Below are 26,433 nucleotides of genomic sequence, written 5' to 3'. Positions count from 1 at the left end.
CGAAACCATTCTGTCGCTGCGACAGCACTTCCAGCACTATAGCTGTGCACACGTTGTGTCTTCAGGTGCTTGCCATGGTCAGAGTGGCAGCTGTCAGCATCGCTCACGAACGGCATGCCAGGCAAATGCTTGGGCCTCCAGTCGCCGGCCAACTTTGACTCGCTACAGAGCAGTGACAATGTGGAGTGTTTGCAGTGACAGAGGTGGGCCAGGACGAAACCCCGTAAATGGTCTACGCCTCCACCCCTTAGTCTTGCTGCAAGTAACACCATGTCTTATGTAAACAAACAGGGGAGAGTGAGTTTATCAAAATGAAGAGACGTTTTCTGTCTGTGACAAAAACGTAGGTAGTGGAGATATTACGGAGGCTAATTTAGCTCAGAGTAGCTCAGTCTGTCCTCATGTTGAGTTCCTGGTTGTCATGAGGCTAAAAATAAAAACGCATCTTGAACAATACACTTTCTTTAGTTATAAAGTTAAAGCTGTGTGCAGTTAAACTGTCAAAATAATAATGTTAGAATTTGTTAACAAGAGATTTAGATAATGCGCTTACAAAGTTTATAAATGTAAGTTGTGCGTTGTCTGCAGGTGTTTATGTTATATTTTCCATGTGTCCAGTTGCCTTTGTTTCTGAAAACTGCATTTATTTGCTTATATCCTGTATACTGTAAGGAATCATAATACAGGCCTCAGCACATAGTTTAATATTCTGTATTGGAACCATATTAAATCATATTATCCCTGTTTAATTAATGAAAATTGAAAATAATAAAGTAGAAAAATAGTGGTAGTTGTCCAAAAAAGATCCAAAAGTCAGGCTTGAGGAATTTCATATATTATCAAGAAAGCATATACATATATTATTAAAAATGTTATTGTTATTCATATAAAATATCATAAAAGAGTGATGAATGCTGGTTGGAGGAGCCCCCTGTAAACTGCTGCCTGGGGCCCCGGAAACTCTAGAACAGGGGTCTCCAACTCCGGTCCTCGTGAGCTACTGTCCTCGTTCGGTTTTGTGGATTTGTTTGCTGTTTCGTTGAGTTTAGTTTAAATATTAAACAAAAGTAAGTGGTTTTGTATCAGAATATATACACAAAAGGAGGCAATTATAAGGCTTCTCGTAAAACAAAAGGGTTTTCAAAACACAAACCATTCATTTTTGAGATGTTTTGATTTACAAAAGCACAAGAAATAAAATTGTACTTGAACTGCGCAAAGCAAAAGCAACATTTTACACCCAATTAATTGACAATGCTAAGGGTAGCAATAAAACACTTTGGAAGCATTTGAGTAATTTAATTAACAAATCAAATAAACACAGGAAGATTGCAGAGCTTACTATTAATGGCACAAATATAACCAATAGTGCTATTATTGCTGATGAGTTCAATTCATATTTTGTGCAATCAGTTGAAGAACTAGCAAAAGATTTTCAGCCTGCAGACAATCAAAATTTTACAGCAAAAATTGTCCCAACAGATTCTTTTTATATTTAAGTGGCCCAGGAAGCAAAAGTTGCAGAAATAATTAATAAACCTTCAAATTCAAAATCTAATTATATTTATGAGTAGGTGTTTTCTTAAAAGATACAGAGGTGTGCTAGTTAAACCATTTACACATCTTGTTACCCTCTACATAAGAATTTGTGCTTTTCCTAATGCCTGGAAAAACAGTAATCATCCCAGTTTTCAAAACAGGAAGTCACGACTGTGTAACTATCAACCTATATCAATTTTACCAGTCTTATCTAAAGTTATCGAAAAAGTTGCTTACAGCAGTTTGGTTTTAGACTTTGTTATTCAACTGAATTAACAAACTGCTGTTTAATTGAAGATGTAAAAGAGTCCCTGGACAAGGGCAATGTGGTGGGAGCTGTATTTATCTACCTTAAAAAGGCTTTCGATATGGTCAACATACTTTGCTTTTATCTAAAATGTCAGGTTTTAATTTCTCAGCTGCGGCAGTAATCAGGTTTATCTTCAGTCTAGAGCACAGTGTTAAAGTAGATCAGGACATATCTGCACTTTCAAACATAAAAATGGGCATTCCACAAGGCTCGATACTCGGCCCTTTGCTGTTTAGTCTTTCTATAAATGACTTACCTCTGCACTGCTCAGGTGCCAGCTGTCAGCTCTATGCGGATGATGCAGTTCTTTATGCGCCCCCTGAGTCACCTGAGCAGGCGGCAGACAAACTGTCCATCTGTATGTCTGACATCCAGCAGGGGCTCATCCAAAATCACTTAGTTCTAAATCTTTCAAAAACAGTGACTATGTGTTTTTCTATTAAGAAACTAGACTTAAAAGAAACATTTTTCATAAAAATGAAATAATTCATATTGTAACAGAATTTAAATGTCTTGCATTGGTCCTTGATCCGCAACTTAAATTCAATAAACATATAAAGAAAATCTAAAAAACAATACAAAGTAATTTAAACTGTTTCATACTAATCAGAAACTACATACCAAACCAGGCTGCCCTGCTTTACATGAATGCTATGATTTTTTTTTCTTATATATCATACTGCATGACAGCATGGGCACAGACCGCTCCTCCTGCAACCAAACGTATAGGCTCGCTATACAATTGAGCATTAAAAATTATGGAAAAAAGCCAATCCGCCATCATCATTGTACCATCCTTAAGAAATATAATCTAATGAACTTTGGGAGCTTTAGTAATTATCGTTTAATTAAATTATTTCACAGATTCATTCATCATTTAACACCTGAGCCACTAAGTACATTATTGAGAGACAAAAACAGCAGCAGAGTCACCAGAAGTGCCACAAATCACAACTGTAAAATCCCATACTGCCAGACTAGCTTTGAACAGACAGCCTTCTTTGTTAAGAGCTCTAAGCTCTGGAACTCACTATCATCTGACATGAAGACCATATCTGACTTTAAAAGGTTTACTCCCCAGCTTAGGAACTGGCTAAAGAAAAGCCAGGACTCTACTCATTTTTAAAACTGTAATTTTCTGTGTGGGTGTTAAATAGGTGGGAATGCTGCACTAATTGAAATCATTGTTTTATGTTTTTTATAGTGTTTTATAGAGAGGTCAGACATGTGAACATCCCATGTTGTATTTGTGATGTTTTATTGTTTTGCATTGTAATGTATTGTATATAGTCACTGTTGTCTATGTTTTTTTAAAAGCCTAACTAGGGATGGACATTGAGAATTAGCCTTGGCTAAAATGCTGTAGTGTGACATGACTCATGAAACATACTTGTCACTATCAAATAAATAAATTTGATTTGATTTGAAGTTAAGGTACATTATGGGGCTACAAAAGATGCTAAATGAAGAGCCATTCGGGAGTCAAAAGAGCCGGCTCTTCTTTGGGAGCCGAGGCAAAAGAGCCGAGTGTCACCGACATTGCAGCGCTATGATGCAAACTCATCCCACAGCCCCAACCGCTTTGCTTTTATTCAACACGAGTTGCAAACACCTCTCAAGTTAGACTGAAGAGTTGTGACTAAATAATCCACCAGCTCCCAGAGACGCAACGAGATAAGAAACTTTATAAATAGGGCTGGGTATCGCCACAAATTTCCAGAAATGATTTGATTCGATTTTTCAAGAGCCAGAATCGATTCGATTTCGATTAAATCTGATTCGATTCAATATTGATTCTTTTACAGTTATTTTTGTAACACAGATTTTTCTTGAATATTACACAAGTTCTCAGATAACTATTTTTATAAAACACTGAGGCAACCTTTCAATTATGAATATACATTTTAAAGTTTAATTTACACTGAAAAAATGTCTAAAAACAGCAACATGTCACATGACTACCATTTATTTGTGAAAAGAACACATTAAATGTTTAACACAACAGAGTGTTACTGTAACAGGACTGGGTATAGCCACAAATTGGGTTCACCCTTACACAAACTTTTTAGTCAGCAGCAATGACCAAATTAAATTAGGTGAGCAAACTGTACACCTTAACTGCAATTGTATTACATGTGCATTGGTTGTGCAAGTTACTTATTGTAAACATATTAGCATTTCTGACAAACATCCTTATTCCTGGACAGGTTCTTTTTAAAAGAACAGCAAAAAGATGTGTGAAAAATAAAGTGAGAACTTAAACTGAATCATGTCTAGACAGCTGGTGAACATAGTGTCTAAAAACAAGTGAACATCACTTATGCCTTAGGAAGAACATGCACAACCATTTCATTTTACACAGTTTTTCTGCTGTCTAGTAAATTTACAAAGACCGATAGTCATATCTGTCTCAAATAATGTGAGAATGGACCCAAACAGATCAGAATTGTAAAGGCTCCAAAATTGATTTAAAATTGTGCAAAACAAAGAACATAAGTTTTTTCGGTCTCTGAGATGGTATTATATAACAACTATAGCTAACTTAAACTGTATAGGCTATGAAACTGAAGACCCCTTTATGATTGCATTCTTATTTGTTCACAACTGCAAGATTTTTCTGCAAGAAAAGTAACTGGTCTACATGTTGTGGAGTGAGGCAGCTCCTTTGTGCTGTTACATTGTCCCCAGCTGTTGAAAGAACACGCTCTGAGGAGACACTAGTCCCAGGTACACAGAGATACCTCCTTGCTAGACGAGCCAAAAGGGGATACTCCTCTGCATGTGCTTTCCACCAGGTCAGTGGGTTGTCAGAGAGCAGGATCGGTTTTACCTTCCTATATCTGTTCACTTCTTCCTGTGCCTCTTCAGCTGGAGTCTGGAGTGTTGTGGAGTTCTGTGATGTTGCAGGTTTAGATGCGTAGGCAGATCCAAGGAGAGTCACCAAGGCTGATTCCCTGAATCTCTTTGGTGAAAGAGGGGTGGCATCCTTAACAGGACCAGGAGGGATGTATTTCTCCTTTGCACCACCACCAGCTTGCTGTTAAAATATATAAATGATGTCTTAGGGAAAAAAAATTAACATCAGTCTTTCGTTGTTGTTGTTAATGTAAAAACTTTTTTTTTTTCTACATTTTAACTCACGTTAGATGTGTCCACTTGCTCAGGACCTGCTTCAGTCACCAGGCGAGAAAAGGTATTGTCACGGGCCTCACTGGACAAGAAGGGCAGAGTCTTGAAGCGAGGATCTAAGGCTGATGCCACATGCAGCTTGTCCTTCAGGGTCAAATACCTTCAAAATATTACATGATTATGTGAATAACCTCATTAGTTGATATTGTGTAATCATTTAGATATATTGTATATGAATGAATGAAATGAAATGAATGAAATGAAATGAAATGAAATGAAAAATACTTTATTAATCCCAAAGGGAAATTCAATATTGTAGTAGTAGTAATTTTTTTTTTTTTTTTTTTTTTTTTTTTTTTTTTTTTTTTTTTTTAAACAATCACATTAATTAATTAAGGGCTTTGTTCTTCAGCCTGATAGCTGCTGGAAGGAAGGATCTTCTGTATCTCTCTGTCTTGCATCGGACTTGAACAAGCCTCCCACTGAACACACTCTGTTGTTTCGTCACGGCGTTGTGTAGAGGGTGTGAAGGATCTTCCATTATCTTCGTCAGCTTGTACAGAATTCTTTTTTTGATGATCAACTCCAGCGGCTCCAGAGTTACTCCAAGCACAGATCCAGCTTTCTTGATCAGTTTGTTAATTCTTTTCAAGTCTCTGGTTCTGATGCCGCTGCCCCAGCAGATTGCTGCAAAGCTGATTGCACTTTCAACAACAGACCTGTAGAACATTTGCAACATTTTGGTGCAGACGTTAAAAGATCTCAGCTTCCTTAAGAAGTAGAGTCTGCTCTGACCTTTCTTGTAAATGTACTCAGTGTTGCTTTTCCACTCAAGTCTGTTGTCCAGCTGAACTCCAAGGTACTTGTATTCCTCCACCACCTCCACCTCCTCTCCCATGATGGAAACACTTCTATGTGTGTTCTTGTTCCTCCTGAAGTCAACAATCATCTCCTTTGTTTTCTTGGTATTCAAGATGAGATGATTGTCACCGCACCATTTCACAAACTGACCGACCAGTTCTCTGTACTCTGCTTGTCGTTGTATATGTTTCACAATCAGAATCAGTTTTATTGCCAAGTAGTTTCACCAGTACAAGGAATTTGTTTTGGTGCGTTAATGCCAACAAGAGCAGATATATACAAAAAAAAACAAAAAAAAACAAATTAGGGCTGGGCGATATGGCCTAAAAAGAAAATCTCCGATTTTTTATAACCAAATCCGATTTCCGATTTTAATCGATTTTTTTTCTTTTCTTTTACAAAACATAAATAAACTTATTAAAAACATTTATTTGTTTATATAGATGAATGCCAGCAAAAATAAAGCATATAATGTCATAGCTTTTCCACCATATAAACAACTTACACAGAAATATGAGACACAATGCATCCGTGATCTCTTTCCATCTGGATCCTTACCGTACAGGATCCACTGCAGAAATAATTCCCCTGATGAAGGTTGTCTTAACTAGGGTTTGTGAGTTAAGTTCACTTTGCATCTCATAGAGAACAGCATTTCTCACTGCAGTTATACGCATAGCTAAATCCCAGGCATGAGTGAAGGGTCACTTCACTGAAAATCTGTCAGACAAACACCGTTCTGGTGTGGAGTGAGGGCTAAGTCTGCTGCTAACTAACTGTAAAAAAAATCTCGATTTTCATAAAAATAAATCTCCTGAAATAGAAAATTCGATTTATCGATTTTATCGATTAATCGCCCAGCCCTACAACAAATAGGAAAAAAAAAAAATTAAACCACCCAATACTAAATTTACAACAATAAAGTATTAAAAAAAATAAAAGGAAAAGCCGTTACACATACATGCATACATTAACATACTAACATACAGCATGCATTCTAAAATTTTATAATGTATATTTAATTAGCCTACCTTGAGTTCAAGTTGTTGTATACAGCAGCCTTAAGGTCTTTGATGACAGCTGTGTCATGGGTTGCACCACTCATCTCCAGCAGCAGCTGTGCATGCAGGGGTGCCACAACTGACAGAGTGGGGGTCTTCTCCTCAGACATAACCAGTGTGGCTGCTTTCAGGGACTGAAGAGCCTTCATCACATCTTCTGCCGTTGTTATGTCTGCCTCAGTCAATGTGCAGAGATCACTGTCTTTCCTGCGAACTTCAGGTGATAGAAGAGCTGCTGAGATGGTTGGCTGTTGCTCCAGGAAGCGCTCCAACATATCCATTGCGCTATTCCACCAAGTCACCACATCAATAACCAGCTTATGTGCAGGCAGATTTAGCATCCGTTGCTTTTCTTTTAGCTTGAGGTTAGCCATGGCGCTACGATGAAAGAATGACACGATGTACCTCACTCTCCCGAGCAGGCGTGAAACAGCTGGGATCTTGAGAGCTGCTTGTGAAGCCAGGTTTAGCGTGTGAGCAAACACCCGATGTGCAACAGAGACGTTAACTCCACAGCTTGGACTATGTTTGCAGCGTTGTCTGTCACGATGACAGGGTCTTTGTCCGTTAGTTCCCACTCCTGTAAAGCATCAGACAGAAGGTCTGCCAGATTTTTTGCCGTGTGACTCGTTTGAGTCTTCCTGGTTTGTAAAACATGAGACAACAGTAGCCACTCCTCATCTATATGGTGGCAAGTTATTGTCAGATATGAATCTGTGGCTCTCGATGTCCAGCTGTCACAAGTTAGGGCGACTCTAGTCGCCAACTTCAGCGAAGTTGCAACGCCACTTTTCACCTCTTCATAGAGCTTAGGTATGGCCACCTCGCTTAAATGTTTGCGTGTTGGCAACACGTAGCGTGGCTCAAGTAATTAAACGAGGCTTTGGAAGCCGTCATTTTCAACCACGCTAAATGGTCTTATGTCTTTACATATAAACACTGCTATCGCTTCAGTTATTTTCTGGGCCTGCGACGAGCTTGAAGACAACTTGCACACAAACGCGTTTTCTAGCTTGGTTTGCTTTTGGTCGCTTGCGTTCGGCTGCGTCGTGGGGTGATGCCTCGTTAAATGGTTTCTGAGGTTGGTGGTATTTCCACAATATTTTACCTCGATGTCGCAGAGCTTGCAGACTGCTTTGGTTTTGTCCAGCTCCTCTATGTTGCTTTCACTGGGTTTAAATCCAAAAAAAAAAAAGCCACACATCTGCCTTCAAACTTGAGGGTGCTTTCAGTAGTGTTGTTTTCTCCTGCCATTATTGTCCTCAAAGCCCAAACTCATGAGATTTCGCTGAGCATAGGCAAGTCCCGCGGGAGTACGGTCATGTGACCAGAAATTAAATACTTTTTTTTTAAATCGATCTGAGTTTATTAATCGATTTCCGTTTAATATAATTCAAATCGATTTAAATCAATGAATCGATTTTTTTAACCCAGCCCTAGTCATAAACAATCATAACTTTTTTTTTTCTCCAAAGACCAGTGCTCAATTAACACAGCGAACAACCCAGGATCTAACAAACTCCTCAACACTTTGGACAAACAGTATCACTTGCCATGTTGTCACCATTTTAGTGGAGTGTCTCTCCCTGGCCTGTATGATGAGTGTTGTGAAGGTGTGGACGTGGCTACAGTCCAATGTTTTGCCATGGCTATGGACCTGTGGTCAAGCCGCACCATAGAGCCGTATATAAATGTCACGCTACATTTTATTGACGCGGATTTCGACATGAATACGAAATGTCTCCAGACTCACTTTTCCCAGATCACACCGAGCAGAACACAGCTGCTGGTCTAAGACAAACCAAGCGGTAACGTCCAGCGGTGAAATGTGAAGCTTATGCGGAAGTGCAAAAAATTGCAGTTCACCACTCATCCACTAGGGGCTGGCTCCAAAACAGATTCAATCCCCATAGACTCCCATGTTAAAAAGACCAACTTCACAGCAATAATAAACATGTTTTAAAGCCTGGTACAAAAATCCATTTTAGAATTAATAGGTCAAGTTTACCTTCATCAGGGCTCCAGAATAAATTTTTTTAGGAGGTGCACAGTGGCCCCTAACTTAAATTTTTAGGAGAGCAAGCAGAAAATTTAGGGACGCACACTGTAATCGCCTTGCAAAGAAAATATTCACATTTCCTCTAATTTTCACTGTATTAGTGATAAATACTTGAACAGTAAATTCAAAATATACAGTGTTTGCAATTAACATTTTTTTGTGCAGCAGTTGACATAACATTAGAAAAAAAACTTACTGGACGAATACAAATTAGTAGACATAGAACTTATCAAATCTAATCAGATTTGATTTGATTCACTTTGTAGTCGAAGCAGAACGGCAACTTTGTCACCATCATCCCCCACAGGACATGGTATGACTGGTCCATGTAGTTCCTGGCAATAAACAGCTTCAGGGACTGATGCTTCTCTCCAGCCACTGTTCCCACTTCTCAGTAAGAAAAGTAGCTATTGGCTGTCCTAAAAGTCGCTATTTAGCATAATCAGCCTAGTACATATAGTTGTAATGGATGCTGCCATAAAGAGGGATGTAGTGGGAAAGACAAAAATTGAAAAAGACAACCTAAAAACCTTTTGGAACAGCTGAACGAATGAATGAATGAATGAATGAATAAATAAATCTGTCAATATTTTCTTTATTTTTTAGTTCAGTTTTTTCAAGTTGTTTTTTAATAAGGAGTCTGGAACATCTCATAACACTTTTAACTTTTTAAAATACTTTTGTCCACACTCTTCATTAACAGACTTTACTCTGACGGTAAGCCAGCACAGGATCATCCAGCAGCAGCTTTGTATGTTTTATTTTCAGCCTGGTCATGAAACAGAGGCGAACGTCGTCTGCTCTGAATACAGCTGCTGCTGCGAGAAGACCAAGCCCCGTATGAGTGCTTTTTGGTGGGGAGGGGTCTGCACAGCCCCCGCTCCTCATTGGGAAGAGTAAACTACATTCATTCATAGTCTCCAAAAGTTTCCAGAAAAAAAAATCCCTTGATTTGTCGCTCATTGCATTTTTTTGTAAGTCACCATAGGGGTCTGAAAACTCGCTAAATATACCAACAAAGTTGCTTAGTTGGTAACGCTGAGGAATAATAAATTTCTCCAAGACCCGCCTCTTTCCACACATAAGCCAATCACAGTGGTCGTTTGTCCCTGCTCACATGCACATTGGCTGTTGTCTTCTTCGTTGGTGTTCGTCTTCTTTTCTCGTATTGAAGTTAAGAGTCGGCAAACCAGCTGATAATTTGCGCATTTCTGTGAACTACTGGGCTGAAGAGGGGAGCAGAAGTTTGTTAGCGACAAAATAAATTCAGTTATAACTACTACAAGAAAAAGACCGTATTGGTTGCCATTGCGCAAGTAGATAAAAAAATTCACTCGCACTGTCTCACATTTTAGTTGCAAAATGCGACCATTAGGTCGCAGTCTGGAGCCCTGTTCATGACAACTGTCATCTATCCTATCCTTCAATTTTTCTCATCTTGGACGAAGCATGATCCTTCATATCTGAAATGTCTCATGTGCGTGTCATCTTTTACATCAGCCATGATGTAAAAACGTGTGCGCATGTTGCAGGAAGTTGTGAACAGGCAGTCTTCAGATCCGTCCACATCTCGAGATTAAACGTATTTACTGCAGCAAACGTTTCTGAGCGTGCTCTGATCTGTTGGGTTGAAGTGAAACATCAGTTTCACATGATCTCATGACGAAACTCTTACAAAGAGCGAGAAATTAAACTCTCCAGCACTGTCTCCAGGAGACGGACTGATTAGGCCACCGTCGGTGTGTTTTAATGTGTGTGTGTGTGCCTGCAGGGCTCCATTAGCAGTGACATGCTGGGTAGAAATGGAGCAGAGTGATTCAGACTGACAGAACAGGGTGAAGACAAGCAACAGGAGGACGTAAAGTGAGTTTCAGATGAAGGTCGCATATGATTTTTGTGTCCCGGGGGGGAACTTGTTGGTGGTCATGAAGATGGTTACGGCGTTCATGAAGACTGACACCATCCCAAAATAATCCCCTACATCCCTGTTTCACCTCTAAAAGCAATGACACCCAAAGACTGAATGCTTGTCAAGTGTATGCTTATTTCATTTTTATTTTACCAGGAAAAACACTGAGAAAAAATTCTTATCTACAATGTTGGCCTATCAGAAAGCACTTGTAGGACAGAATGAAAAAAAGAAAATTTCAATCTGGATTGACCTAATTTTTTTTTGCTTGTTTCTTACTTTCTAAAGAAGCAGTTTGATTTCTTCCTGCTAGGAAAGTTTTCCTGAGATCCCGGTATCCTGAAGAAAGTTTCTTTTCTTTTGTCTTGCTGCAGGAGTCCTGAACACCTGAAATGCACACAGTTATTGATAATACATCATGTTTAAATAATAAACATTTATCCTTCAGGAAGGAATTAGTTTGTGCATGAGGTTCTGGAAACGAGCTGTGGCCAAATTTACGAAGCTGGAGGAAATGATGTAAAGCTGCTGGGAGAGACTGCTGATTATTTTTAAATAATCAGCAGTCTCACCCAGCATAACCTTTTTTTAAAAAGAGAAAACAACATTAATAATGAATAGATAATGTCTCGTTCCTTAGGATGATGGCTGCTGGTGGGAATGACCTCCTGTATCTTTCGGTCTTAACAATGAACTTGAAGAAGCCTCTGACTGAACATGCTCTGTAGTTTCCTCACTGTGTTGTATAGAGGATGTGAAGAATCGTCCATCAGCAGCTTGTGCAGTATATTTTTTTCTGGACAATCAGCTCCAGCAGCTCCAGATCAGTCCCCAGAACAGAACCAGAATTCTGGATCAGTTTGTTGAGTCTCTTTAAGTCTCTGGTTCTGGTTCAGCTGCCCTAATAGATCCTTCAAAGCAGATTAAACTTTCCACCACAGACTGATGGAAGATATGAAACACCTTGGTTCAAACATTGAAGGATCTCAGCTTTCTCCAGAAGTAGAGTCTGCTCTGTTCTTCTTTCTAGATGCTTCTCTTGCATTTCCAGTCCAGTCTGTTGTCTGCCTGAACTCAGAGGTACTGGTATTTCTCCACCACCTCCACCTTTTCTCCCAGGATATAAACAGTGTTTTGTTTGCTCCTGTTCCTCCAGAGATCAACAATCATCTTTTGTTTTGTTTGTGTTAAGGATGAGGTGACGGTTTCTGCTCCATTTCACAAACTGACTGACCAGTTCTCTGCACTCAGCTTCTTGTCCATCACTGATACTCCCCACAGCTGCAGAGTAATCAGAGTATTTCTGCAGATGACAGGTCTCAGAGTTGTATTGGAAGTCTGAGGTGTACAGTGTGAAGGGAAATGGTGAGAGTACAGTTCCTTGTGGTGCTGCAGCATTGCTGATCACCATCTCAGACACACAACCTTTTACTCTCACAAACTGTCTGTTTGTTAGCTAGTCATAAATCCAGGTGCTGGTGGAGGTATCCACCTGGAATTTATGTAGCTTCTCACATAACAAAGCAGCTGAATTGCACTGAAAAGCACTTGAAAAATCAACAACCATGATCCTCAAAGTGCTGCCTGATTGGTCCAGGTGAGAGTTGGCTCTCTAAAGCAGGTAGATGATAGCGTCTTCAACCCCAAGCCTGTTATGATAAGCAATGGGTCCGGAAAGATGTCACCTGCTTATTGAGGTGACATCTTTCACCTTACTGAAGCGACACCTCAAAAAGCAGGTGATTGAATCTAAATGGATCCAACAGCTTGTTGTCAAGTTCTACATAATGAGCCATTAAGTTGAGTCCAGTGTGTTGAAGCAGGGAAACATCTAAAACCTGCAGGACAGCAGCGCTTGAGGACCAAAGTTTAAGATCTCTGTGCCATTTGCGCTAACTAATGTATGGGCCTTCTTTTGGTTCCTTTGCTGTTTATTGGCTGTTCATTGTTGAGGTTGACTTATGATCTGAGGTTACACACTTTATTTATTTATTTGAGCAGAATTTTACAAAACAAATTTTGACAAGTACATCAGCTTTATAATCCCAAAAAAATGGAGTAGACCGAAGCAGAATGCTTATAGATGTCTACCCCTAGCAGCACATTCAGTATTATTGCCAAAAGTAGCGGCTTTTTTTTTTTTTTTTTTTCTGCAATGGTATCGAACTACAGCAACATTTATATATGAGAGAGAACATCACATTTCAGCAGTGGTAATATAGTATGATACATGTGTATTTTCAAGTATCAGCAAAGGTTAGAGACATCTTTTAAGCTGACTAGAAACATCAGACACTTCAATAGACCGTATGTAATTCTAAAAAACACACAACAATTGGGTTGTATTGTAAGATGAGGTTCATAAGATAAATTAATTGGGCTCCAGATATATATATTTGTCAAGAAGATATTTTTTATATCTTCTTTTGAAAATATAAATAGAACTGGATTGTTTTAATTCCTCACCCAGTTGATTCCATATTCTTACTCCTTGAACAGATATGCAATGGCTCTTAATATTTGTTCTTATCTTATCGGGTACAAAAACATTTTTTTGTCTTAGGTTATATTGACTTTCCCTTTGAGTGAAGAGCCCCTGTATACAAGGAGGAAGAATATTATTAAATGCTTTGAACATAACTATTGCCGTTCTAAATTCAACAAGTTCAGTGAGTTTTAGAATTTCCAGTCGGCTAAAAATGGGATTTGTGGGAGCATAATAACCAGCCTTATCTATGACTCTTATTGCCTTCTTTTGTAGTAGGAAAATCTGATCTGTATTTGTTTTGTAGGTATTGCCCCATATTTCTGTGCCATAATTTATATATGGAAGAAATAAGCTATTATATAAAAGTTTTAATGAGTTTCGATTTAGATAATATTTAGTCTTTCCCAAGGTGGCGACAACTTTGGCAAGCTTGTTCTGAAGAATACGTAGGTGCTCTTTCCAATTCAGATTTTCATCAATATACACTCCCAAAAATTTTGTTACAGTCACTCTTTCAATGTTTACATTGTCTATATTAATACTAATTACTCCATTATTCTTCTTATTACCAAATATCATATATTTAGTTTTATTTAAATTCATAGAGAGCCTGTTTAAATCAAACCATTGTTTTATTTTTCTTAACTCTTCTTCAACGGTATGCATAAGTTTAGATAAATCCTTCCCTGAACAATGAAGACTGGTATCATCTGCAAAGAGTAAACAGCTCAACTGATCCATTATGTCACCAACATCATTGATATACATAATGAACAGTTTAGGCCCTAAAACAGAGCCCTGTGGTACTCCATGTGTTATTGCTCTATGTTCAGAATTGACATTATTTATATGCACATATTGGTGCCTACCTGTGAGATAACTTTTAAGCCATGCTAATGCTATACCCCTGACACCATATCGTTCCATCTTATTTAAAAGTATATTATGGTCAATAGTGTCGAATGCCTTGGACAGGTCAATAAAAACACCAACCGTGTGTTCCTTGTTATCAATTGCTGTGGATATAGATTCCACAAGCTCCATAATAGCCATGGATGTAGACCTGTTTGACCTAAAGCCGTACTGATGCTCCTTTAATATGTTATGTTTGTCGATGAACTTGTCTAACCTAATAGCAAACAATTTTTCTAGGATCTTAGATAGCTGAGGTAGAAGAGATATGGGTCTGTAATTATTAAAGATATGCTTGTCACCGGCTTTATAGATTGGAATAACCTTTGCAGTTTTCATTCCGTTTGGGAATGTGCCCATTGAAAAGGACAGATTGCAAATATATGTAAATGGAGAAACTATGCCTCCAATGATATTCTTCACCAGGTCCATATCCATGTCAAAACAATCTGAGGATTTCTTATTTTTGAATTGTGATACAATGCTTTCTATTTCAATTTCACTTGTACTGTTTAAGAAAAAGGAATTTAGATTTGAATTTATGCACATTTGAACTGGATCCGATTTACTAGTTTGTGGGATTTTATTTGCCAGACTTGGGCCAACATTGGTGAAGAAGTCATTAAAAGCATTTGCAATCTCCTTTGCATTTTTTAATATTGCACCATCCCAAACAAAATGGTTGGGGAGACTATGTTTTTTCTTACCATTTCTAATTATGTAGTTCAATAAATTCCATATACCTTTAATATTATTCTTTTGTTGTTCTAATAGTGTATGATAATAGTGTTTTTCATTGGCTCTAATGATATTTATTAATCTATTTTTATAAACCTTATATCTATGTTCATTATCGTTGGTTCTGAATTTTAAGAAATTTCGGTATAATTGATTTTTCTTTTTACAAGCATTTATTATTCCCTTTGTGAACCATGGTTTACTTTTTTGTTTTTTCTGTGATATTATACGTTGTAGGCAGTGTTTATCATATAGAGTTATTAATTTTGAATTAAATGTTTCAAAGGCCTCGTCAGGATTACTAGAAGAATAAACCTCATCCCATGACTGCTGGTCTAAATCTGCCTTGAGTGCAGCAATTGCTTCCGATGTTAGAAGCCTTGTCATTCTGAGATTAGATGGTTTGGTTGTACTGTTTTGTTTGCCGAGGAGGTCATGAAACACACTAAAGATGGGGAGATGATCCGTGATGTCATTTATTAATAATCCAGATGTTATATATGTTGTCAACTGATTTGTAAATATATTGTCACTGAGTGTGGCTGTATCTTTTGTTATTCGAGTTGGTTTCACAATAAGTGGTATGAAAGTATTACTATAGACAATAGACATAAAATCTGTTGTTTTAAGATTATTTTGAGGGTTAAGGATATTTACGTTGAAATCTCCACATACAATATGAACCTTGTTTGTGTTACCTAACAAAGCATCTATTTTTTTATTAAATAAATCAAGATTTGAACCAGGTGACCTATACAAACAACTAATCAGAATATTTTTAGATTTTTCAACCTGTATTTCCACAGTCAAGCATTCTAGAAGATCATCCACACACATAGTTTTTTTATTTACCACCTTACACTTCATATTTTCATCAATATAAAAAGCAACCCCTCCACCTCTTTTGTTTTCCCTGTTCAACGTATAAAGCTCATATCCTTCTAATTCTATATCGGATTCTTTTTCATCTTCTAACCATGTTTCAGTAACTGCAATGACGCTAAATTGATTAAACTGCATTTTTGAACTGGACCTCGTTTGTATTTATGTTCCTGAAGCAGTTCCCGAGATAGCAGACATGTTTGGACCAAATCCGGGCTTCTGGTGGCACTTGCGGCTCAGTTACGGCATTTCCAAATGCTGTATGGGCCAGAAGTGGACCAGATGTCTGTTGCTGGTCTGGCTTGGATTATGGCAAGAATTTTGTTGGCCAGAAGCTAATACAGGAAGCCTGCCTGGACATAGATTTTGGTCATTTTTAGTGGGCCACATGTGGTCATGTAGAGTTTTGGCAGCTACACTTGCATTTAGACAACGGCGTACCTCAAGGCCAAATTTGGGCCGGACATTTTTTGCTGTGTTGGTCCACACAGATAAATTTTGGTGGATGTTGTCTTTGTCTCTGCATGTTGCTTGTATTTGTACTCACAAGATCAAACACTGTACCAGAACCTAGCAAGAGTGAGGAGTTTTTCTGATGTCTTTTTTTTTAATATATATATTTTATTTATTACATGCTTAAAAAAATAGATGGATATCTAAATAAACAAAGAATACAAAAAACAGTCAGTACTTCAACAAGAAATTAGCTGAAACAGATAATACACCAGAGAGGGGACTAGCAGGAACACTGAGAAGATATATTCACTTTGCAAACAAACCTGCACTGATTTTAAGAGTTTCAAAAGTTATGCTTTTTCTGTTCGTTTTTTTGACTAAAGATAAGAGGATACATCTTTATTTGTTTGTTAGACCTTTACATGAAGCATTTGAAGAAAAAAAAAACTGGCAAATGCAAAAATGTAAATTTTAAATTGAATTTTGTGTGTGTGTGTGCGCGCGCGCACGCACGCACGCGTGTGTATGTGTGGTGAGCCAGCTGTTGGCTTTAACACTGACAAGTGGAAGAATATAAAGTATTGTTGTTAAATAGCAGTGGTTTTCATGCATTGCCAGGTCCGTGCTGCTTGGACTGTGAGCCTGAGAACTGTTTTTATTTACACACATGCATGTTTATCATGGGTGTTTTCTGGGGTTTGCATTTGTTTGAAGCGTCATTTGTGCACATCCTCAGAAATGAACCAAACGCATTTGTACGCTGCAGTATACAATTAACCATTAGGGGCAGTGTAGGGAAAAATCTGACTGGATGTAAGGTCACAAGGTCAACAGCAGTTAAAATAATGGAAAGCTTCAAGGACAAGGTTGCTGACCATGTCAGCTGTTACCCTACAAAGATCTTTACATCTTTACAATGACCTATGTTCTTAAAATTCAGCAACTTTATGTGAGTTCTCTAAAACACCCTCTAGTGGAATCCTCTCGCAATAGCCGTAGTACAAGCAATGTGAACAGTTTCGCTCACCATGGAGCTGGTTCTGCTTGTCAATGCAAATTTTAAAAGAAGGTATTTTCTCAGTCTGAGGATTAAAACCAAGCATCTATAAAGTTTATCCTGAGTGAACTCAAACAGAGAAAAATGGAGCAGCTTGGTGCTTCGCTTTGGGAACGACAGATCTTCATCCACAGAGCCACTCCTGAAACCGAACCATTAACCGAGGCATTAGAGATGCGCGATATAATCAGCACGATATCGGTATCGGCTGATAGCAGCTTCAAAATTAAAGATCGGCCTTTCCACCCTATGTAATTAACCAATAAAATAACAGGTGCTGGGAGAACATAATCCAGGTTTGTTTTAAGTAGAATAGGATGCACATATCTGACTGGTTTTGTTTAAAAACAATTGTCATGGTTCAGTTTGACATGTTACATAATGCAAGTTGAAATTTTTTTTTAAACGTCTGCATTTGCCAACAGACCAACATGACAGAGTAATCTAGATAATAGATACCTTAAACTTGATAATCTCTGCAATTGGGGGGGTCGTGTCTGTATCAGTTATTGACCAAATGACTTGGAAAATATCGGATATCTGGCAAAAATTTTATATCCTTTATATCCTTAAAATCCTTAAAAAAACTCTTATTAGACTCAGAAATGCTCAGAAACCGTTGTTTGGCTGCAGCAGAGATATTGTTTACAGCTTTCACAAGTACGGTTGGTGTTTTGTGGTAAAAGTGGATCTCATGCTAAAAGCTATGCAGATGACTCATCTTTACATTTAGCTGCTTCGGTCTATGAATCATCACCTATAGAAATATCTTTTGTTGATTTTAAACGGATAGAAATAACCTCTGAGTCTCCTACAAAGAGGTGTGGGTGTAAAGAAGAAGTACGAGCAGGTCTGCGTTTCACATCGAACATTTCAGCCTCAGGTAGTGAGTTTGGTAGTTTTCAGCAGAGTGGCTGGAGGCATTAAAGCTGAGCGGACACATCCCAGCCTGAGCTGCCGGAGAGGAAGAGGACATCAGCTTTTAGAGAGGAAAGAGGACAAACGGAAGGAACAGGAAGCCATCAAGGAAAGAAATGAAGCAAAAGGAGTTGAGGATGAGGAGTAGAAACTACAGAAACGTTTCATTGAAGCATGAAATGAGATTTGGAGGATTTTCACCCATGCACAGTAACACACACACAGAAGTCTGACCCCATCACCTGCTCCTCATCCTCCTCCTCATCCTCCTCATCCCCGTCACTCTCTGACCTGCTGGCGCCTCCGTGTGTGTGTGGAGGCGTCAGTGCAACATCCGTCAATACGAAGCAGAAACTGGAGATTCTCTCTCATCCCTCTAGTCGAGGAAACTCAGTGATGCTTCCTGTCAGAGTTCCTGATGTTTTATAATGTTCATACTATTCCTGCCTTCGCCATTTTCTGATTTTTAACATTTAACATCTTCTGTTTGATGCACTTTTTACTGCTGCTCATCATTAGCTGACATGAACATAAAATAACTTCTGTGCAGCTCAGTGTTTTTGTTTTGCTTTGTGAGGTGGAATATCTTTAAGATTTGTTCAACTTGTCATAACTTTAGACGGGTCATCGTATCTTGTTGATGAGTTTCTGCTTTATCACTGCAACTATCAACAAGAAGGACAGGAAGTGAAGTGTCAATGCACACCATCCAACACAGGTGCAATCACCTGATTGGTCCACTCATCCTTCCAACCTTGCTTCAGTTCATCAAGGTTCGTGGCAGGATTGAGGGGAGTGGTTGCCTAGTGGTTACAGTGGTGGACTTTTAACTTCTCTATAACTTGCAGCATCTTTTCACGCAGAGTCCTCAGTGTTTCATCATATTGTGTGAGCTGTACTTGTGTGTGTGCAAAGCACCATCAATTTATCTGAATTATGTTCCGTCTGATACAAGTAACTCAGTTTAAACTGTGCTGCAGTTACTTTTTCCTCTGTGGCTGCAGTTTCTGTTGCCTTCATGCTTTTCTGCTCCTTTAATCACAGTTAAAATGATCAATTGTGCTGTTCTTGGCCCATGACATGAAAGCAGGTTATTGGATTTCTAAACTTTTGATTCGATCTGTAGATTCAACGCTGGATTCAGGTTTCATGAGCTGATACTGAACTCTCTGGCTCCTGCAGTCTTTATGTGGAGCTCAGGTAGGCTGCAGATTCCACCAAGACATCAGGTTCAGGTCCACGTTCATGTCTTTGACCCTCTTTAAAGACCTGCACTGTGTGGTCCTATTATCCAGCCAACACACAAACACACCACCCCCCCCACAAAACAGACCACCAGCCTGGCTAATTGGTGATGTTGTATCGCCTCCCTTGTGTCTTTTGCTTTTTCTGTTACTTTCATGCACGCGCACACCAATGCATGAACACACACACACACCAATGCACACACACACACGACACAGAAACCCAGTGGGAATTGGCAGCTCGGAGCGAATTGAGAAAGAAGGCAGAAAGTCATTACTTCTCACTAGATTGTGTGTGTGAGTGTGTGTGTGTGTGTAATCCCACCATCAGTATGCTGCTCAGGCTTTGCAACAGAGGGAAGGAAATTGAAGAGAGAGAAAAGAAAGAAGGGAGGGGGGGGGGGGGGGCGACAGTCCAACATGGACTTCTTTTGATTACAGATGGTAAATGTGCCTTCGCACTCCTCCTCCTCCTCCTCCTCCTCCTCGTCACCGTCCCCTCGCTCCTTCTCACTCGAGGGATCTGAGGTGGACGTGAGAAGAATCCCTGGCCAGGTTCTGTTTGTGTGTGTGTTTTGTGCGGCCGTATTATTAGAAGCAGAGCGGGGGTCACGCAGGTCGACTGAGACGCTGTCTGCCACCTGAAGCTGCTGCTGTTTCATTAAAATCTGTCATCTGAACCGACACTGAATTCTGGGCTGGAAATGATGGTTCTGGACTCGAGCAGTTTCAGTTCTGTGCCTGTTAGTGCAGCACTTTTCTTAAGAGAGTGTTTTCCAGGCATGATGGATGCTTGTCTTGGTCTTTTAAATCATCTGAGCATAAACTGGACTCACAAACATCCTCCAGGTTTTTGTGATCGGCTTCCTGTCAGTTTAAGAGTTGGTTTTAAGGTTTTTGGTTTTACATTACATCTGCAGCTCATCCAGAACGCTGCTGCTAGAGTTTTAACCACGACTAAGAGATCTGAACACATCACACCAGTTTTGAAATCTTTACACTGGCTTCCAGTCAGTCACAGAATAGATTTTAAAACCTTCTGATTGTTTACAAACCCCAGAATGGTTTAGGCCCAGAATACATCTGTGATATGTTCAGAGAATATAAACCTAGCAGAGCTCTTAGATCCAAAGACCCTGGTCAACTAGTCCAGACCAGAGTCCAGACTAAACATGGAGAAGCAGCATTTAGCTGTTTTGCTACAAACAAGTGGAACAAACTGCCAGTGGAGATTAAACTTTCACCAAATGTAGACATTTTTAAATCCAGGTTAAAAACATTTCTTTTCTCATGCACCTATGCATGAAATCTGCACGGTAACCTTTTTAACTTATCTTGCTTTTAATCATTTTAATGTAATTTATTATTTTATTGGGATTCTTGCTATGTGTTGCTGCCTTTTACTATATCTTAATATCTGTAATGCTTTTGTTTTATGTAAAGCACTTTGAATTGTCCTGTACATGAAATGTTCTATACAAATAAACTGCCTGGTGACCACAGATGAGGGCTGAAATGTAGATCAACTGATAAATTCAGAGCTGCGCATTTTGGCTCAGCTCCTTCTTCACCACAACAGACCGATGCAGAGTCCACATCACTGCAGACGTGCTCTGAACCACCTGTTGATCTCCATCCTTCCCTCACTTATGAACAAGATGCAGAGATATTTCAACTCCTCCACCTGGGACCAAGTGGAGCACCCTCCCAATCTGACAATCATGTGAATCCTTTAAGTACATTGGGTTTTTGGTGGGACAGGAAGCTATTTTCACTGTTCGATTTTTTGTTTTTTAAATTTGCATCTTGTAAACAACTTTGTGCTAGATCCAGTTTTTTATAAAAAAGTGCTGTATAAATAAAGTCTGATTGATGGATTGATATCTGAAAGCAGATGTTCCAGCTGCACCTGTTGAAGTGCATTTCCAGTCTTACAGTAAGTCTGCAGAGGAGGAAATGTTGGGGATTAGAGCTGAGTCGAGGTTTTATGTGAAGTAAAACCTGAGCTGTTGCTGCAGGGTTGGATTTGCCTTCTTCCACATTAACTCCCCAGGAAATTCCCTGGCGTGGTCATCGGCTGTATTTACGTCGCTCCCAATATTCGCCACAAAGCTGAATGTGATAACTCCATGTCAGCCAGGCAGCGACAGGCAGAGACTCTGCTGTTCTTTGTGCTTCATTTCAGTGGCTTGTCGGTGACGGTTTTTGGTTTTTCTGTCCGTATAAGACAAATTTCCTAACTTTAATTTGCACTCTAACACTTTAAGAAAGACTAGAATCTGGACGTCTTCAACCAAGTCTGTCCTCTGTGAAGGGTATCCACAGGGGGCAGTTTCTCTAACACGGAAATAAAACAGCCTGTTTTTGCACACCAACTCAGTATTTGTCATCTGATAATGTTGCAAGTTCAAAGACCAATATGATTTCACATTGTCTCAGTTATATTTACACGATGTATATAAAGCTCTGTCACCATTAAAATTTCCGCAACAGGTTGGTTTCTGCAATCATTCTCACAGCTTGACCGCTCAGAGCCACCGAACAGACAAATATCCTGCCCAATGTAAAACGAGTGTGTGAACACGATCTATGTAAACACAACTGTAATGTCTCATTTAGTCTTATTTATGGTGTGGTGGTATCTATTTGCAGTTCAGTTCTCATTTATGCTCCATTACAGAAATAGGAAATAGGTACATCTGTGTCAAACGTCACTGCCACCAGACTCCCATGTGTCTTTACGTTGGCATTGCTGTTAGACAAAACAACCACCAGAGGGCAGTGGAGAGTTCAGAGTTCACTAGACTGTGAAGGAGCTCATAATGTTTTTTCTCAAGAAAACACATAAAAAGAGGCAGTAGACAGAGATAGTCTGTGCACGATCATTAAATAATTTGCAGCCTTTTCTTGTTTGTTCCTTTTGCTGGTTACATGTGATTTATACTGCACAACACCGCCCCTGCGGTTTGTGGTTGTACTACTCTGTTTGCTATGTTTGGTACACATCCGCAAGCTTTCTGAAAACTAGCAGGAATATGCTTGTAATGGATGCAGAACACAAAGAGAAACTTCGTCTGCATGCATATTCAGCACAGAGCATGAATGAGTCTTTAAACTGTACAACTGAGACTATACTTTCTTTTCAATGGAAGTCCACAGAGTCGACAGCAGTAAACATGACGGAAAGTTTCTAAAACAAGACACAGCGTGCTTAGGTTAGGTTAGGGGTCCTTACACACCATTTACCATACCACTGCTGTTTTTTCTGCTGTGATCTCAAAATTAAGCAACACGAACCTCCTCCATTGTCACCATGTTTCATTTTATTTACGTCCTCCAAAGTTAACAACTCTGGTTTGAGTTCTCTAATACGCCACCTAGAGGAATCCTCCAGTTTGTACAAGCAAATAATCAAAGAATTACACTAATGATAATGGAGCTGGTTATATACGTGAACACAAGGTTAAAAAGCAAATATGTTCTTATCGTTAGAGACTAGGGCTGGGTTAAAAAATCGATTTATCGATTTTAATCGATTCAGTTAAATAAGTTCAATATCGATTTATAAAACTTGGAGATCGATTTTTTTAAAATGTCCTCATTTCCAGTAACGTGACTGTACTCTCGGGTGACCTACCGAGACTCAACAAGATCTTAGGAAACCACCTGTGTGTATATATGCTCCTCCATCCAGAATCAGCTTCTCTTGCCGAGAGAAGATATTTTTATTCACCAGTGTGGTTTACATTTAGCTGTGAAGTCTTTTGCAGCGTAATACCCCTCATATTAGAAGCTAACACTTAGACTGCTGCTCTCATATTAGCAGTCAGTTTCCGTCAGAGGACAGAGTGCACGCATTGGAAAACACGTCAACCAGCTGAAAATCAGAAAAAAATATGAGATTTTTCTAAATTCTCAGGCAGGTGAAGATGGAAGCAGATGGAGTATTTTTTTGCTCCGGTGTCACGGTTGCCATGGAAACGTGCGCAGCTGAACGAGCTGAATCTGTATCAATCTAGGCATTTCTGAGTCATATAACGGCTTTAAATGGATCCAATATTCTTTGTAGGAAGGTTTTATTAACTGTAACACGTTATCTGAGATCTGAGCTTTAAGAATATTTAGAGCGACTCCACTGAATGAAACGGTTTCATCAGGACATTAAAAAATTTTAAATAACTTTTTATGTCCTGTGGATTTTTTTTATTTGTTTTTTTTTTTGTTGTTGTTGTTGTTTTTTTTTTTTTTTTTGTTTGTTTTTCCAATCACAGTATTTCTGGCTCTGAATCTGGGGAACGCTGTATTGTTACGGTACTTCAGAAATGAATGTAGATGTGTCAGATCAGATTATTACAGTAATCTGATTACCCCCAGTTAACTGATTTTGATTGTAAAGTAAATGCACTGTTTTATTAAAAACAAATATCTGAAAATATTTTTAATATTCAAGAAATATAGGTAGTGTTATATCATTAGCTGTAAATTAATCAATATTGAATCGAATTGGATTTAATCGAAACCGAATCAAAATAAAGTGTTGTGAATTGAATTGAATCAGGAAATTAGTGACCATACCCAACCCTATTAGAGATGCCACCTGGTGGTGTCACTGGATATTACGGAAAATCTGTAATATAAATTATGTGTTAATCATTAAAATCCATCTTAGAAGTAAAGCACCCTCAGATAAACTGCTGATGCCAATCAAACTAAATGATCTGCTTGTGTGTGACAGAAACTAGCTGTGTGTGTATAATTGGATGAACTGGGCACATATTGGTCAAATTTGTTTCTCCATCACTGCCACCCAACAGTGTTCAGTCACTGTCAACATACGGTGTTACATATAAACTATTTATATACAGCCTCTATTTTCTACACCTGCAGGATATAGAGCACATAACGTGTACTACAAATGACACATGGCATTTCTGTAGGATGGACACAGATAACTCATGCTCACTGTTCAGTCATGTGTGATTGACAAAAACCGAGGAACAGTTTTAGTATCCAGCAGGTAACTGCTCTCTGTTTCTGAGGCCTGACAACAACGTGTTAACTGTCTGCTGTCTCTGTCTCTGCAGCACTGACCATAACGGGGGACACCACACACACTTTCCAGGTAAGCTTCCCTTTACTCCTCTCCACGTCAGCTGCATGGTCTACTGGTCGGTTAAGAAGAAAACATCTGGTCCTCTGACAGGAACAGCTGTGATCGACTACAGTTACTGTGTAGATATGATGTCCTCAGGCTTCTGAAGTCTGTAAACTTCTTTTTTTATTAAACATGTGACCTAATCAGGATATAACATCTGATGTGTTTATGTCGTGTTTTCACAACATAAACACACGTCAGATATTTGTGTTGTTACAGAATGTGTGTGGAAATGATTGAGTTTGATGTTTACAAAGATGTCGATGAGTCTGAGAGCTGTCACACACTCTGTGTGTGTGTGTTTGTGTGTGTGCTATGATTCCCTTGTGGTGACCCGGTAACTGGAGCTTCACATTTTCACATTCCTGATTAATGATGCGTGTTGGACACAAACAATGAAAACACACAAACATACAAGCAGTGTGATACGTTTGTGTATAAAAATCTGCTCTTTAGGAAGAAGGGGTCAGCATGGGTGCAGGCCCGGTGGCCCCTGCTGCAGGAGAGGTTAAGGGTCTCTCTGCAGCTCGAGCTGTCTGAGCGGTGATCCAGAGCTGCAACCACTGAAACTCTGCTCAGCCTGCAAACTCACCATCTACGGTAAAATCCTCCCACTCATCCCTCCTCACAGCACAGCTCCACTTTCCAGCAAAACGTTGTGAATTCTGGTAACCGAGGCCAAGAAAACACATCACTGCAGCAGATGTTTGAAAACCTGCTGCTTGGTCATTTTATCCTCGGATAAATTAGGAGTTAAAACAACAGTTTGTGTGTGTTTCTATCACTGAGTTGTGTTTGTGTCAACGCTGAAAATGCATGAAGCAGTTAAAAAGCTTCTTTCCTTGTTTATTTCCCTGCAGCTGATTTGTGGTTCAGCTGCAGCTGACCTGAACTGCTTCACATTCCTGTGTGTGTGTTTGTTTGTGTGTGTGCGCGCGTGCGTGCGCGTTTACCACATGTGTTTGTGATCACTGAAAGGACGCACAGACAGAGAGGTGGAAGGGATTGAAAGCTCAGGAGAAGTCACGTCGACACACTGACATCTTTTTCCATCTTCATTACAAAGCACAGGATGATTGATCGACAGGTTTATTGATTGGCTCGCTGGTTGGATGATGGATTTGAGGATAGTCTGCGTGGTGGTCAGTGTACCAACCTACATTGTTTTGTTCTCATGCTGATTAAGCCCTCTCCGCCTCAGGACCTGGACACCTTGAAGTTATTGAGTCAAATGTGAAGTCCAGTCTAGAAACTATTTGACCCCCTGGAGTCGGAGGTTGTCCAGACGTGCCCAAATCACATGACCAATTTAAGATGACACTGCACGGTTATCTGGTTGACACCTAGTCTTAATAAGCTGCTTTTCAGTTCCTGACGTGTCTGACAGAAGAAACGGAAAGCTTGTATGAGAGCAGCTTTGTTGGGAATTCAGCTGCAAAAAGAAGGAACTTTGGAGCATGTGCAGAGTTTCTTAGACCATCCGAGTCTCGCTGAACATTTTTAATCCAACAGTTATTCAACCTCCAGCCACATTATATGAGTGAGTCAGTTAAGGCCCCCCCACCCCCCGCCCCTATAAATCTTATCAGGAAATCAGCTGTCACATGACACAGTGATATACACTGAGTGGATTGGACTAAAACTAATTCACTGTAACATAACAGCCCTGAAATAAATCTCAGCTTCATCAGGGTTAGAGCCTCTCGTACCCTGGA

The 26,433-nt window shown here is 39.3% G+C and overlaps 1 protein-coding gene across 8 annotated transcripts in view; it reads left to right on the top strand.

Annotated features, from left to right (window-relative positions):
• The window catches only part of LOC121651923 (extracellular sulfatase Sulf-2-like), a 126,890-nt gene that overhangs the window by 21,711 nt on the left and 78,746 nt on the right, over positions 1-26,433 (top strand). For 6 of the 8 annotated variants that reach the window (XM_042004389.1, XM_042004391.1, XM_042004388.1 and 3 more), the window contains exon 2: positions 24,648-24,685. The exons of 1 other annotated variant lie outside the window; for it this stretch is intronic. The gene's annotated coding sequence lies outside the window, so the exon portion shown is untranslated. Of the gene's footprint in view, positions 1-24,647; positions 24,686-24,984; positions 25,056-25,174; positions 25,319-26,433 lie in introns of those variants that run through there. One more of the 8 variants, XM_042004383.1, reaches the window with a different exon arrangement.

Source organism: Melanotaenia boesemani, chromosome 13 (genome assembly GCF_017639745.1).
Source record: "Melanotaenia boesemani isolate fMelBoe1 chromosome 13, fMelBoe1.pri, whole genome shotgun sequence".
Classification (NCBI taxonomy): domain Eukaryota; kingdom Metazoa; phylum Chordata; class Actinopteri; order Atheriniformes; family Melanotaeniidae; genus Melanotaenia; species Melanotaenia boesemani.
The sequence above is the reverse complement of the archived record's forward strand: the minus strand, read 5'-3'. Positions and strand labels throughout refer to the sequence as shown.